The sequence below is a fragment of the Plectropomus leopardus genome, chromosome 22 (genome assembly GCF_026936395.1).
Source record: "Plectropomus leopardus strain MGB_pleo_1.0 chromosome 22, ASM2693639v1, whole genome shotgun sequence".
Classification (NCBI taxonomy): domain Eukaryota; kingdom Metazoa; phylum Chordata; class Actinopteri; order Perciformes; family Serranidae; genus Plectropomus; species Plectropomus leopardus.
Window position 1 is genome coordinate 24,241,900 of NC_142197.1, and position 11,527 is coordinate 24,253,426.

Consider the following 11,527-nt stretch of genomic DNA (forward strand, 5'->3'; position numbering starts at 1 on the left):
GAAGGTTCCAGAAAGTTAAGGTTCCACCTAGCTAACATCCAGAAAGTTCCAGAAAGATAATGGTCCACGAAGTTAGCAGTCCAGTCAGCTGAGGGTCCAGAAAGTTCCAGAAAGTTTTTGTTGTTTTTTTTGGTTTTTTTTAACTTTTTTTGTAATCAAAAACTGGCTTTTACATTCATGAATGGGTACATCAAGTAAAATTACAGACTATGTGTCATTTCATAAAATAAACACACAAGTATCAAAAGAAATAAATTTTAAAAAAAAGGGAAAAAAAATACAAACAGTCAAAGATCTAGTCTGGGATTAAGATATTAATCAAATTGACCACTGAAAGTTAATGGTCGGAAACTTCAAAATCTGCTGGTCCATAGCATGCACGTGGTGCTATCCTTCTCTCACTGACATGCGCAGTAGGCAAAGTAAGTCTGAGATAAAAAAAAAAAAAAACACACACATACATCTGGATATAAATATATAACATTGTTATTGACCTAAAAGGAGCTATATCATCCAAAGAATGTCCGTAAGCAGTGTGGACATTCATATTGTATATTTAAGTATTAAAGCAGCAATCAAAATGTTCAGAAAACTTCCACATTTGCTGTATGAGACCATATATTCATTGCTGTACTTAAATTAGAACAAAACCAGAAAGTCTAAACACAGCCCAATTTTTAATGTCTATTTTTTGGGCTACATAAGGACCAAGTCAGACAGTCTAAACATAGACCAATTTTCAGTGTCTTTTTTGTGGGCTGAATTAGGACAAAAACAGACAGTCTACACATAAATAAACTAAATTTCAACGTCTTTTATTGCCAGATTTCCAGATTATTTCCAGATCTGCCATCTTTGTGATATACAAATCTGGTATCCTAACAGATATGTCAGAGATATTATAAGCAGAAAACATCATATTTATAGATCTGCTAGGGATTAGACCTTCCAGGATACTCTCTGAAAATGTTATGGTTATGGGACAGATCCAAAAACCTGTATACTGTTGAATCTTTTTGGATGCAGGTCCTTTTCGACCAGTGAGAGATTGCAAATTACACCAATTTTATCCTCTGTTCTCTGGCTCCCCATTGAATTCCGCATACATTTTAAAATACTCGTGCTGACTTCAAGAGCCTTGCCCGGTCAAACACCACAGTGCATCACTGACCTCCTCTTGCATTCGCCAAATTGGCCACTGAGGTCATTTGAACATCAGTTACTGGCTGTCCCTCAGACCTCCTAATCCAAGGTGACCGGACCTTTCAAGCTGTTGCACCCAAATTGTGAAATGTTCTTCCCTTATCACTTCCATCCCTCGATTCTTGTAATAACTTCATAAAACAGCTGAAAACATTTTTATTCAGACAGGCTTTCTGTTAGAACACATCATCCATGTTAATTATTACTTTGATATATTTTAATATATGTGCGTCTCTGCCCTCATTGGCTTGTTGTTGCTGTGATTTTACTTGTTAGCTCTGTGAGGATTATCACTGCTCTTTTATTTTGTATTTTTATGTTTGCTTTATTATGTATATATGTTTTTAATGTAAAGCACTTTGTGAAGTTTGTCTTATAAAATGTTATTATTTTTTGGACAGATCTCCAGTGGCCTGAAACATAGAGGGCCAATCAAATTTTACAGACATATTTGGAGAAGAGGAACTCATTTTGTGTCTAATCTCATTGATTTTTAGTTAATGCATCACAGAACTCTTCAAAAGTTGAGCTGATCGTCCAGAAGTTTTTAATTCCACAATTCCTCTGTGAAATAGTGAACTATCACCTCCCAGAAATCCTTCACACGTGGCCGCTCCCAGGTATAAGGGGCTTGCCTTTCCATTATGGCTCCATAACATGCTGCTAATGTTTCGAACATCCATCACCATGCTTCTTGAAATGTTATCACCAGAGGAGAAGTCACAGAACATCACTCAGTGGAAACCCAGTCATCTTGCAATTGTGTTTTACTGACATTTCAAAAATATTGCTTAAGTTTTGCACAAATCTGTGATGGAAAATCGCCTACTGATTAAGTGGGAGAAATAGGCTGATTTTACAGTGGACAAAAAAATTTCTTGATACAAATTTGCGCTATGAGAGGTAGAAAACTTCCAATTCTGATTTACATGATTTGTGTTCCAATCTCCTGCAGGCCTGCTTCGGAGCACGTTTCATTATTAATGCACAATGCCAAAGCTGTAAGATGTGTTACTGAATCCAGAAAGACTACACAGAACTTTTATGTTGAAAAACCACCACAAAATGATAATGCTACTGTAGAAGCAGTAACTAAGTTGGCCACCTTGATCCTTTTCAGCTATACTTTTGCAAAATTCCTATCACAAATTCTAAATTTAGACCCAAATACAATGAAAAAAAACTAAATCAGCAATCCTGAGCTTCCACATACAGTATGTGCACATATATAACACAACTGTGCAATTCCTCAAAGCAATGTTTGGGCACATAAGTGTTCTGAAAGATTGTTGGGCTAGCAGTAATGCCAGTATCATCTGTTGTTAATGTAATTAAGAAATGAAGAGTGGAAAAGAGATAGCTGGTGTTTACCCCCCACTCCGTCTGACATCAGCACTTTCCTCAGGCCATTTCTGTGCCGTTAGTGGAGCATTAACATTCACTCCTGACAGGATGAACCTCATGCTCGTGGAGATAAGGAATAAATAGCCTCATCAGTTTTCATATAGCATGCTTTTTGTGTCTGTGCCATGTGTGGACAATGTGATTACAGAGGAGAGTGTCCGCTGCCATTAAAGCAGCTGCAGCACAATGAGAGCGGAGAATGGGATTTTTCCTCATAATAAAGCTTCACTCTGTAGGAGAGAGTAGCTTCTGTTGTTTTTTCATTTCCTAATGTGTCAAAAAGGTCAGAAGAAGAGGAGGAGGAGGAGAATGTGGACTGGAGTAGAGAGGCCAACTTGGCACGCCAGATTTGAAACAAGAGGTCAGAGTACCCAGCTTGCAATTTTTGGTTCTGAGTTTGGTACAACGCAACCACTGAATGTTTTGGGAACATTCTCAGTAGCAAGTTCTCTTTATGTTACCAGAACACAATTATTATTTTTTTAAATTATTTTTCTTTTTTATCTTTCTCAGTTTTTTTTTTTTTTTTGAGACATCTCATGCCAAGTTGCTCATTGGCATGTTTGTGAAAGGATTCAAACCAATTTGCTCAAGTTTCAAAGGTTTTTATACTTGTGAAAGGTGGGCACAAGGAAACTGTTATCGATCTGGGTTTAAAAAAGTAAAAGTAAAGTAAGTAAAAATGTAAGTAAACATAACTATTTGTCTTAAGTTATGTTTACTTACTAGTAGTTATGTCATTATAAAACAATCATAACTTAAGGCCAATAGGTTTGATGACTTTTCAAGGTTAATTGGTTTCCTGAATTTTTTTTTTTTTTCAACTTGTCAGATTTCAGAGTACCAACTCTGGTTCGTTTGAAATAAACCCTTAATTCATGTATTTAGATGTGAAAATAGGCTGGTTGTATACACTAACATTACTGTCTATCTAGATTTGTGCCGGACACTCTGAAGAACCTATATCATTATCCTCATCTGACTTGTTTTTCTCCAAAAAGTCCCAAACAATTGAAAAAATTTGATAGGTTTGCTTGTCAGGAGACTTTTAGCACCGTCTGATTGGCTAAAAGCTGTTTTCCACCCTGTCGTCCACCAACCCTGCGGTCAGAAGAAAGAAACTTTTGTACAAAAATCATTCTTCAAAAACCCATATCTGTCAAACTGTGATTTCTGCTGCCAGAGCACATGGTGGAAAGCCTTCCAGCATCAGCCGGAGCAGCACGTTATACGCTGATCTGTGGATGTGAGGTCGCTGAATGGTATGGTGATGTCCCAGCAGTGGAAGTTTCCTCCTCTCTCTTGTCAGGAGGGGAGGGAGGCGGATGGAGGAGCTGGGAGCATTCAAAGAAGACTGGAAAGACAATAAATCAGGAGAGAGGCAATGCCCGAGGGCCCGAGCAGCAAAGCACACTCGCTGGATGGAATGGCTGATGAAGGATGTGGAGACAGTGGTGCATAAAGGAAAGGTGAAGACACTGAAGAGGGAGAGAGTTGGTCAGAGGAGATGTGGAGTTTACTACAGGAAGTGAGGGGAAGAGAAAGAGAAAAGAAAACAGAAAGAGGCTGTTTACAGTGGAGGCAGAGAGGAGAGCAGTGATGTGGTGAAAACACTACCTGACCTGACTCGAGGTATTCTGACACGATTTCACACATCATTTTATTCCTACAATCTCAGCTAAGAAAGCGCTGTTTTTACAGTAACTTCCAAGGACTTAGTAAAAAAAAAGGGGTGATTTTTAATTCTAACCTTGAATTACAAATGAAGCACTACCTGTAAAAGTACAAGCTTTTCTCATTCGCAGGGCATTAAATATAGTTGCTTGGTCAGTGGCAGTTGGTGTGTAATGCTGAAACATGAGGAACTCTTTAGCATCTTTATGAGACTCCACAGGGGGTTCAGCTAACCCTAATTTAGACCCATCTATGGCAATGTGGTAGCATGGAAAGAAATGAAGTCTACAAAGGGTAGGAGGGACGGGTGGTGGATGGGTCAAAAAAGCACAGGACTTTCAACCTAAACACACTATTTGTGTCTTGAGAAATCAAAAGTCAAGTTTTTTTGACCTCCGTAAAGTAGCTGACATCACATGACATGTCACATATGTCATGTGGCAGCCCCTCCAAAGTTGTCAAATCTGGATGCTTTGTCATGCCCCTCGGAGTGTGATATTGACAGCAAAGTCTCTCTTTAGCGTCGTCATAAGACACGCCATTTGACCCTGAAAGCCACTGATGTAGTATACAGAGAGAGGAAATCTGGATAAGCTACACGTTCTCACTCCAAACTCGTGACATGCTGCCGCTCTGTCAGGACCTTTCGCGTCTACGTATGACGTTTTGGGTATCCTTCTGTATAATCAGGGATGCTGTTACGTTGATGTCAACAAATGTACATAGTGGGATGATGCACCCCATTACCATGATGTCCCAGCGTGCAGAAAACAGCACAGGTTCTTATGTTTACACTACAGCCTGGACTGTCCCAATGGTTGGGATTAGGCAACAAAGTCATGGATGATTGGTTTTACGCAAAAGAGGAACATGGTAGTGTAGGAAAAAATACACACACATCCACATGGATGGGATGTAAAATATTCAACACAAATGTCCGTGTTCATTTGTGTACTCCACATATCAAAAAATACTGTATAAAACAGTTCAAACCTTTTACAGTGTTGTCTTCTACTGAGGACAGCAAAGTTATGTCCTCTGTATTATAGCTTCTGCATTTTTGTAGGAATATAGGAGCTGTTAAAAACAGTGTAAGCACAAAGACAAAAATCTTCTTTTTGTGATACAAATTGTACGCATGATTATGCCAAACTCAGTCACCACTGAATTGTGCGTACATGAACAACTTTGATTTCCTTTTCCACAGTGATATAAAGTAAGTGGATTGGGAAACGTCCTTAAAGGATAGGTTCACAATTTTTGAGTCTGTCTTAAAGCACTACTCCTAATGGACCATTTATACGCCCCTTCCTAATGCAAATTAATCTTCCAAAGTTACAAGTACAGTCATTACAAAATTCCATTTTTGTGTGACTATCCTTCCACTGCAGGAATTATTGTCCAGGGAAACACAAGGAGATAATTTTAAATTAACTCTGGAATACATATTTGGAAGGTGACTTTGGATTTTGTCTTTTATCCCTTCCATTAAAAGTACATAAAAAAGGATAATTCAATATGTATGAACAGAAAGAATAATTAATATGAGCAAAATATATTAAACATTGTGAATCTATATCCTTTAATCACTTGTTTGCATATCAGTACAACATAGATTCACTGGTGGTGCCACATTAGCAAGGTTCTACAACAATGCCATGATACACAAGCATTATGCATAGATATGGCCATAGCAGTGGTATTGTTAATTTCTCACAAGTACCAGTCATATATTAATTACCACCATAAAATGTCAGAAATGTAATCAGTCATTGATATACTATAGCACTTACTGAAACAGACTTTAGATAGTGTTTCACTTGAACGATAAAATGAAAACTTCAGAGACAAAAGTTATGACATAGCACACGTCCTCCACACCGGAGCACCCCAGGGCAGTGTTTTAGGTCCCCTGCTGTACTCCGTGTAAACACACAGCTTTGCTCACACTCCAACACCAGCATCAAGTTTGCTGAGGACGCAGATAAGAATGAAAAGGCAAATCTGAAAGAAGTAGACATCCTGACCCGCTGGTTTCAGGACGACTAAGGAGATGATAGTGGACTTTGGGGAGAAGCAGCCGCAGGAACTATGCTCCAGCCCCTTCACACTCAGAACTTGTGAAATGGTGCAGCTCTGTCAGTGCTTTCAGTGTATGAGCGTGATGCCAAAAGCTACTTTCTCTGTCCAACCAGAACACAGCTGGATGGCATCAGATGAGAACAGACAGAACCTGGACAGAACCAGCGGCATTGTTATTATACACTGGTTGACGGCTGGAGGGCACCTGGCATGCCCACATACAATGCACAAGGGTGGCATCACTTTACAAAGCAGCCGGACGGAACTGGACCGCTTACCTGATGCTGTCCTTCAGCATTTCACATACCGGCATCCAACCGGTTTCGTACTCATTGCATGTGGACACAGACGCTGCCTTCCAGCCATCTGCCAGCGTACAATAACAATGCCACCAGCTCTGTTCGACCACATTATCATCTGACGTTGTCCATGCGCATTGCATGCGAACACTGAAGGTGGCTTTTAGCGTCACACTTGTACGCCAAAAGCACTAACAGAGCGGCGCTTTTTGATGTCCAACATTACACCCCCTCCATCAGTCCAACATTACACCACCTCCATCGGTCCAACATTACACCACCTCCATCGGTCCAACATTACACCCCCTCCATCAGTCCAACATTACACCACCTCCATCGGTCCAACATTACACCACCTCCATCACCCACCTCTTCCAGCATCATAGCCTCTCTGCCCCCCCTTCCAGACCAGCTGAGAGGAAGACAGAAGAAATCCTTCGTCGCCTTGATGACACGCTGGGCGGCAGGAGCAGGGAGCTGCTCGGCTTGATGATGAGGACATGAGATATGGACAGACTGTAGCTGATGCAATTAGAAAGTTTCCCAGAGCGGAAAAAATCTGCGGCCAGATTTAAAATCCACCAAGTCATGTTTGAGACTGAGCTGAGTGAAAAGCAGAGGGCGCCAGAAGGAAAGATGACTGCTGTGTCTGCTACAGAGTGGTTTCACACACGTACACACACACACACACACACACACACACACACACACACATACACACACGCACACGCACGGTCTGTGTATAAACATGTATGTTGTTCTCATGTGAAATAAATTATATATACACTTTTTTTAAGGTATGTGATCAGTTCTGCATCAGTTTTGCATGGACAGTTTTTAAATGAAATATTTAATACATTGATTTTATTGTTGTTTTGTCTCTGGGGCGGCAATTCATGTGATATCTAGTTATTTTTAGCAAAATTTATTTTTCATACTTTATTCATAGGTTTTTCATTAAATATACACTCAAACATTCAAGCAGACATACCCCAGTGTACCTGGTGGGTATTCCAGAAAGCCAGTTATGTGAAAACTCTGAGTATGTTAACCCTGAGATGAGGGAAACTCTGTGTTATCTGTTCCAGAAAGAGAGTTAAATCAAACTCTGAGTCAATCACCATGGTAACTGACTCTGTGAACATAACCTGCTCGCTGGCAGGTTTTTTATAAGAAACACTGAGTTTCTACCTGTCTCCTCCCACCTGAAGCAAGCTGTCAGACACAGATTGTCCATATTTTTGCAATCTGAAAAATATTGAATTAAAAACAATAAAATTAAACAAAATTCCAATAATACAGTAAATTCAATAATCAAATATCAGTTAACTAAATAAAAGTACCCAAATTTGTATGCATCATAATCTAATACACAATCATCATAGTAATTCTCAGTCCCATAAAGAAGGTTAATATTGTGTTCGTGGTGTGAGCTTTATATCAATATCAAATGTTAATTCACTCAGCAGGATATTAGGCGAGAGGAAATATAAGTGTTAAAACAGCATTCTGTTTGGGGTTTAAATGACTACATGTTTAAATAGCCACTGAATGAATATTTACTTTGTTTAACTTCAAATATGAATGAAACCAAAGTGAGGTCGGCCTACAGTCATGCCTGAGCGAAATATGCCTTACCTTTATGAATGATGCATTTATATTTCATTTTCTTCCAAGTGCATTTTTCCCTGTGGGATTGCACCTCAATGATAATCAAAATCTATTTAATTCATCACTTTTTCAGATGTATGCTACGATTCTTATAAAGTGCAGTTAATGTTTAGTTAATGGACACTTGCATTCAAACTTACGCACTGACACAAATGACACGGGCAGCGATTTTCTCCCATGATGCTTTTCTCTCCTTAGCTGCTGTAACGGGTTTCTTCCTAAATATAGGCTCATATTCGCCGCAGGCTGCATGAGGACCTCTAGGTCCAATGAGGTAAAGTAGCTTGGTTTCTGTTTCTCAGCGGTTGCCATGGTGAATTGAGGTATCGTGGCTCCACTGATGATGGCTTTTTATTGAGGTCGTGCACGTGCTGAACTCAGGGTGAAAATACTCAGAGTTGATTAATCTAATTCAGATCAGCTGTTCTGGAACAGAATACTCAGAGTTTCCCATGTCGGAGTACATCAACTCAGAGTTCAGGGTTAGACTCAGAGTTTGTTGAACCTCCTTTCTGGAATACCCCCCTGGACCTCCAAAAAGTACATAAATTGTGGGAAAATAAAATGAAAAATAGGTTAAAAAATATTAAATATAATAATGCTAAATAGCAAATTAAAAGATTAAAAGAATGCAAATACAAAAATGTGATAATGTTAACAACAGTGATAACAGTTTAAAAAAAAGAAAAGAAAAGAAAAGTAAATAAAAACAAAGGGTCATTGAATGAGTTGTACTGCATATACACATAGATATGCATATATATGTACACACAAAAACAGGCATAACACTTGTGAAAATATGTATATATCCACACTTACTATTTGAATACCAATGATTAGATGTGTTTATCATCTTTTAAGAAGATAAACACATCTTAGGAAACAACAGGCTCCTCGACACCTCACTTATTCCAGTCAAAATACCCTAAGTTACCTACTCAGCAAAATATTTGTTACTTAAAATATACTTCATGTTGCTAAAGAGAAAAAAAGCAGAATACACACAGATTAGCTTTAAAACTTTGGGCTGCTGTTAAGGTTGTTTAGATTTGGTTTCAATTGAGTTTTCCGACACTCTGTTGAGAAGCAGCTGAGGCGCGGACCGTGAAGCGTGACAGCTAACCTTTCTGCAACGCCAGCTTCAGCTCTGGGTGAGTCAGGAAAGGATGCAAACGATGCAACAAATCAACAAACCGGCTAACAGACATCCTGAAATACCTGGAGTGCATTTTCTCATTTGTTGTTCTCATTTGATGCACAAGAAGGCTGCACTCTCCCTCTGGTCTACTTGTTTTAAGATGCCACAATAACCACCGCCTCATTTAGTTCCCCTTTTTCTTCTTATCAAAGGAAAACTTCTCAGTTAAAATGACTATTTGTCTATCAGTTACTCATTTTATGTTACTTTGAATTTGTGAAGAAAACGTTTTCCTCGCATGCTTCCCAGTGAATGAAGAGTTTTTCATGGTAAATTGCCTTGAAAAAAAAGAGAAGAATGAGCAACAAAAGAAGAAATGACCCAAAAATTAGCAAGAACTTTGTAAAATGTACAAAAAAAGAACTTGAAAATGTGTAAAAACAAAAAACATAAATAAATACATAAAAATAAAAATAAAAATAAATAAAATAAAATCATTATAATAAATAAATAAATACAATTTAAAAAATACCTGGAAAAGTACTTAAAATTATTATTAAAATTATTCTAAAACATAATTTTTAAAAATGTAATTATGAGACTTATCTTTTTTCCTTTTCCTCTAGATTTTTTTTTTTATAAATAATTTTCTAAATCCACTAATTTCTTGTGAAACATTTATTACCAAATTGCTCATTGCCTTTTCCCCATGTTTTGAAAGAAATTGCACCCGTTTTCTTGTGGTTCAAATAATTAAATACTTGTTAAAGGCCTTCAAAAGCAGCATAATAAAACTGCTGTCGCTCCAGGCTACAAAGGGTTAACAACAGCAAACCTACATCAAAACATCAGATTACACTTTAAAGTTTAAAGTTTGTACTATTTTTATACCTTTTTTAATTGATTTTGTTGATATTTTTCTTGTTTTATTGTTCATCTATGAGCTGAGACCTTAATAAAGTTTTGACTTGAAATTTGAATTACAAACTCATGATTCTGGGTTGTTGTTAATATTCTGTTGTCTTTTGGATTTTGTTTGAGATGTGTTTCATGTTTTCATCACGGTCAGTCTGATTCATGATTTATTTTGGAGGTTTTCTCCTCGTGTCATGTCTTGTTTTACTTCCTGCATTTGTCTGGTTCCTGTTGTCTCTCACAGCTGTCCTACATCAGCCTCATTAGTTCTTCCTGCTCCTCGGTTTCTCTCAGCCGATCAGCTCTCTGCCTGTTCCTCTGCTTCATCATCTTCTTCCCCTCACCTGAACTTGTCCGCCCTTTTCCTCCACCTGCACTTCATCCCCTCGTCAGTCCAGTTTGTATTTAAGTCCTGCTTTTCACTTCAGTATCTGTTTTGGTCATGTGATGTTCGGTTACTTTTTTTTTTTTTTTTTTTTTTGGATCAAGCTACGATCTTTCAGAGTTTCTGCTGTTTACAGCATTTGGGTCCACCTGCTCCGCATTACACAACTGTCTCACACAACTTGTGCGCTATAATTTATCCAGTAATATGTTCAGTACGAATCACTGAATCACAGAATCGCCGAAAGCACATGCATTTTTGCCCACCAGTGCTCACTTCTTTTAATTTTTATTTTCAGTTTCCTTTTTTTTCTTATTCTGATTTCTAGAAAGACATAATAAGGATGTTTTGGGGGGTTTTTTTGTGTGTGTATTTGCATTTTTTTTGTCTCTTCCCATGAGACCTTACACATGAATTTGACTCTATGCAGCCATTAATCTTTGTAAAAATAAATTTCGACATTGACATAGACATTTCAAAGTTGTCTAGATCAGGCACAACATGTTTTGAATTTTGAATTTGCCTTGACACACAACTATTTGAATTTTTGACACTGGTTTGAACTCTGCTCTGACATGCAGCTGCAGGGATGGTTTAAGTCATAGAGTGAGGCCGATTCATTCATTCACAGTCCTTAATACTGTAATTATTTCGACATAACCTTAAGAAAAATCTATGAATAATTTTATTCTGGTTCCATATGACGTAACGAAAATGTAAATGTAATTTGTAAAAATTTTAACAAATTCTTGATGT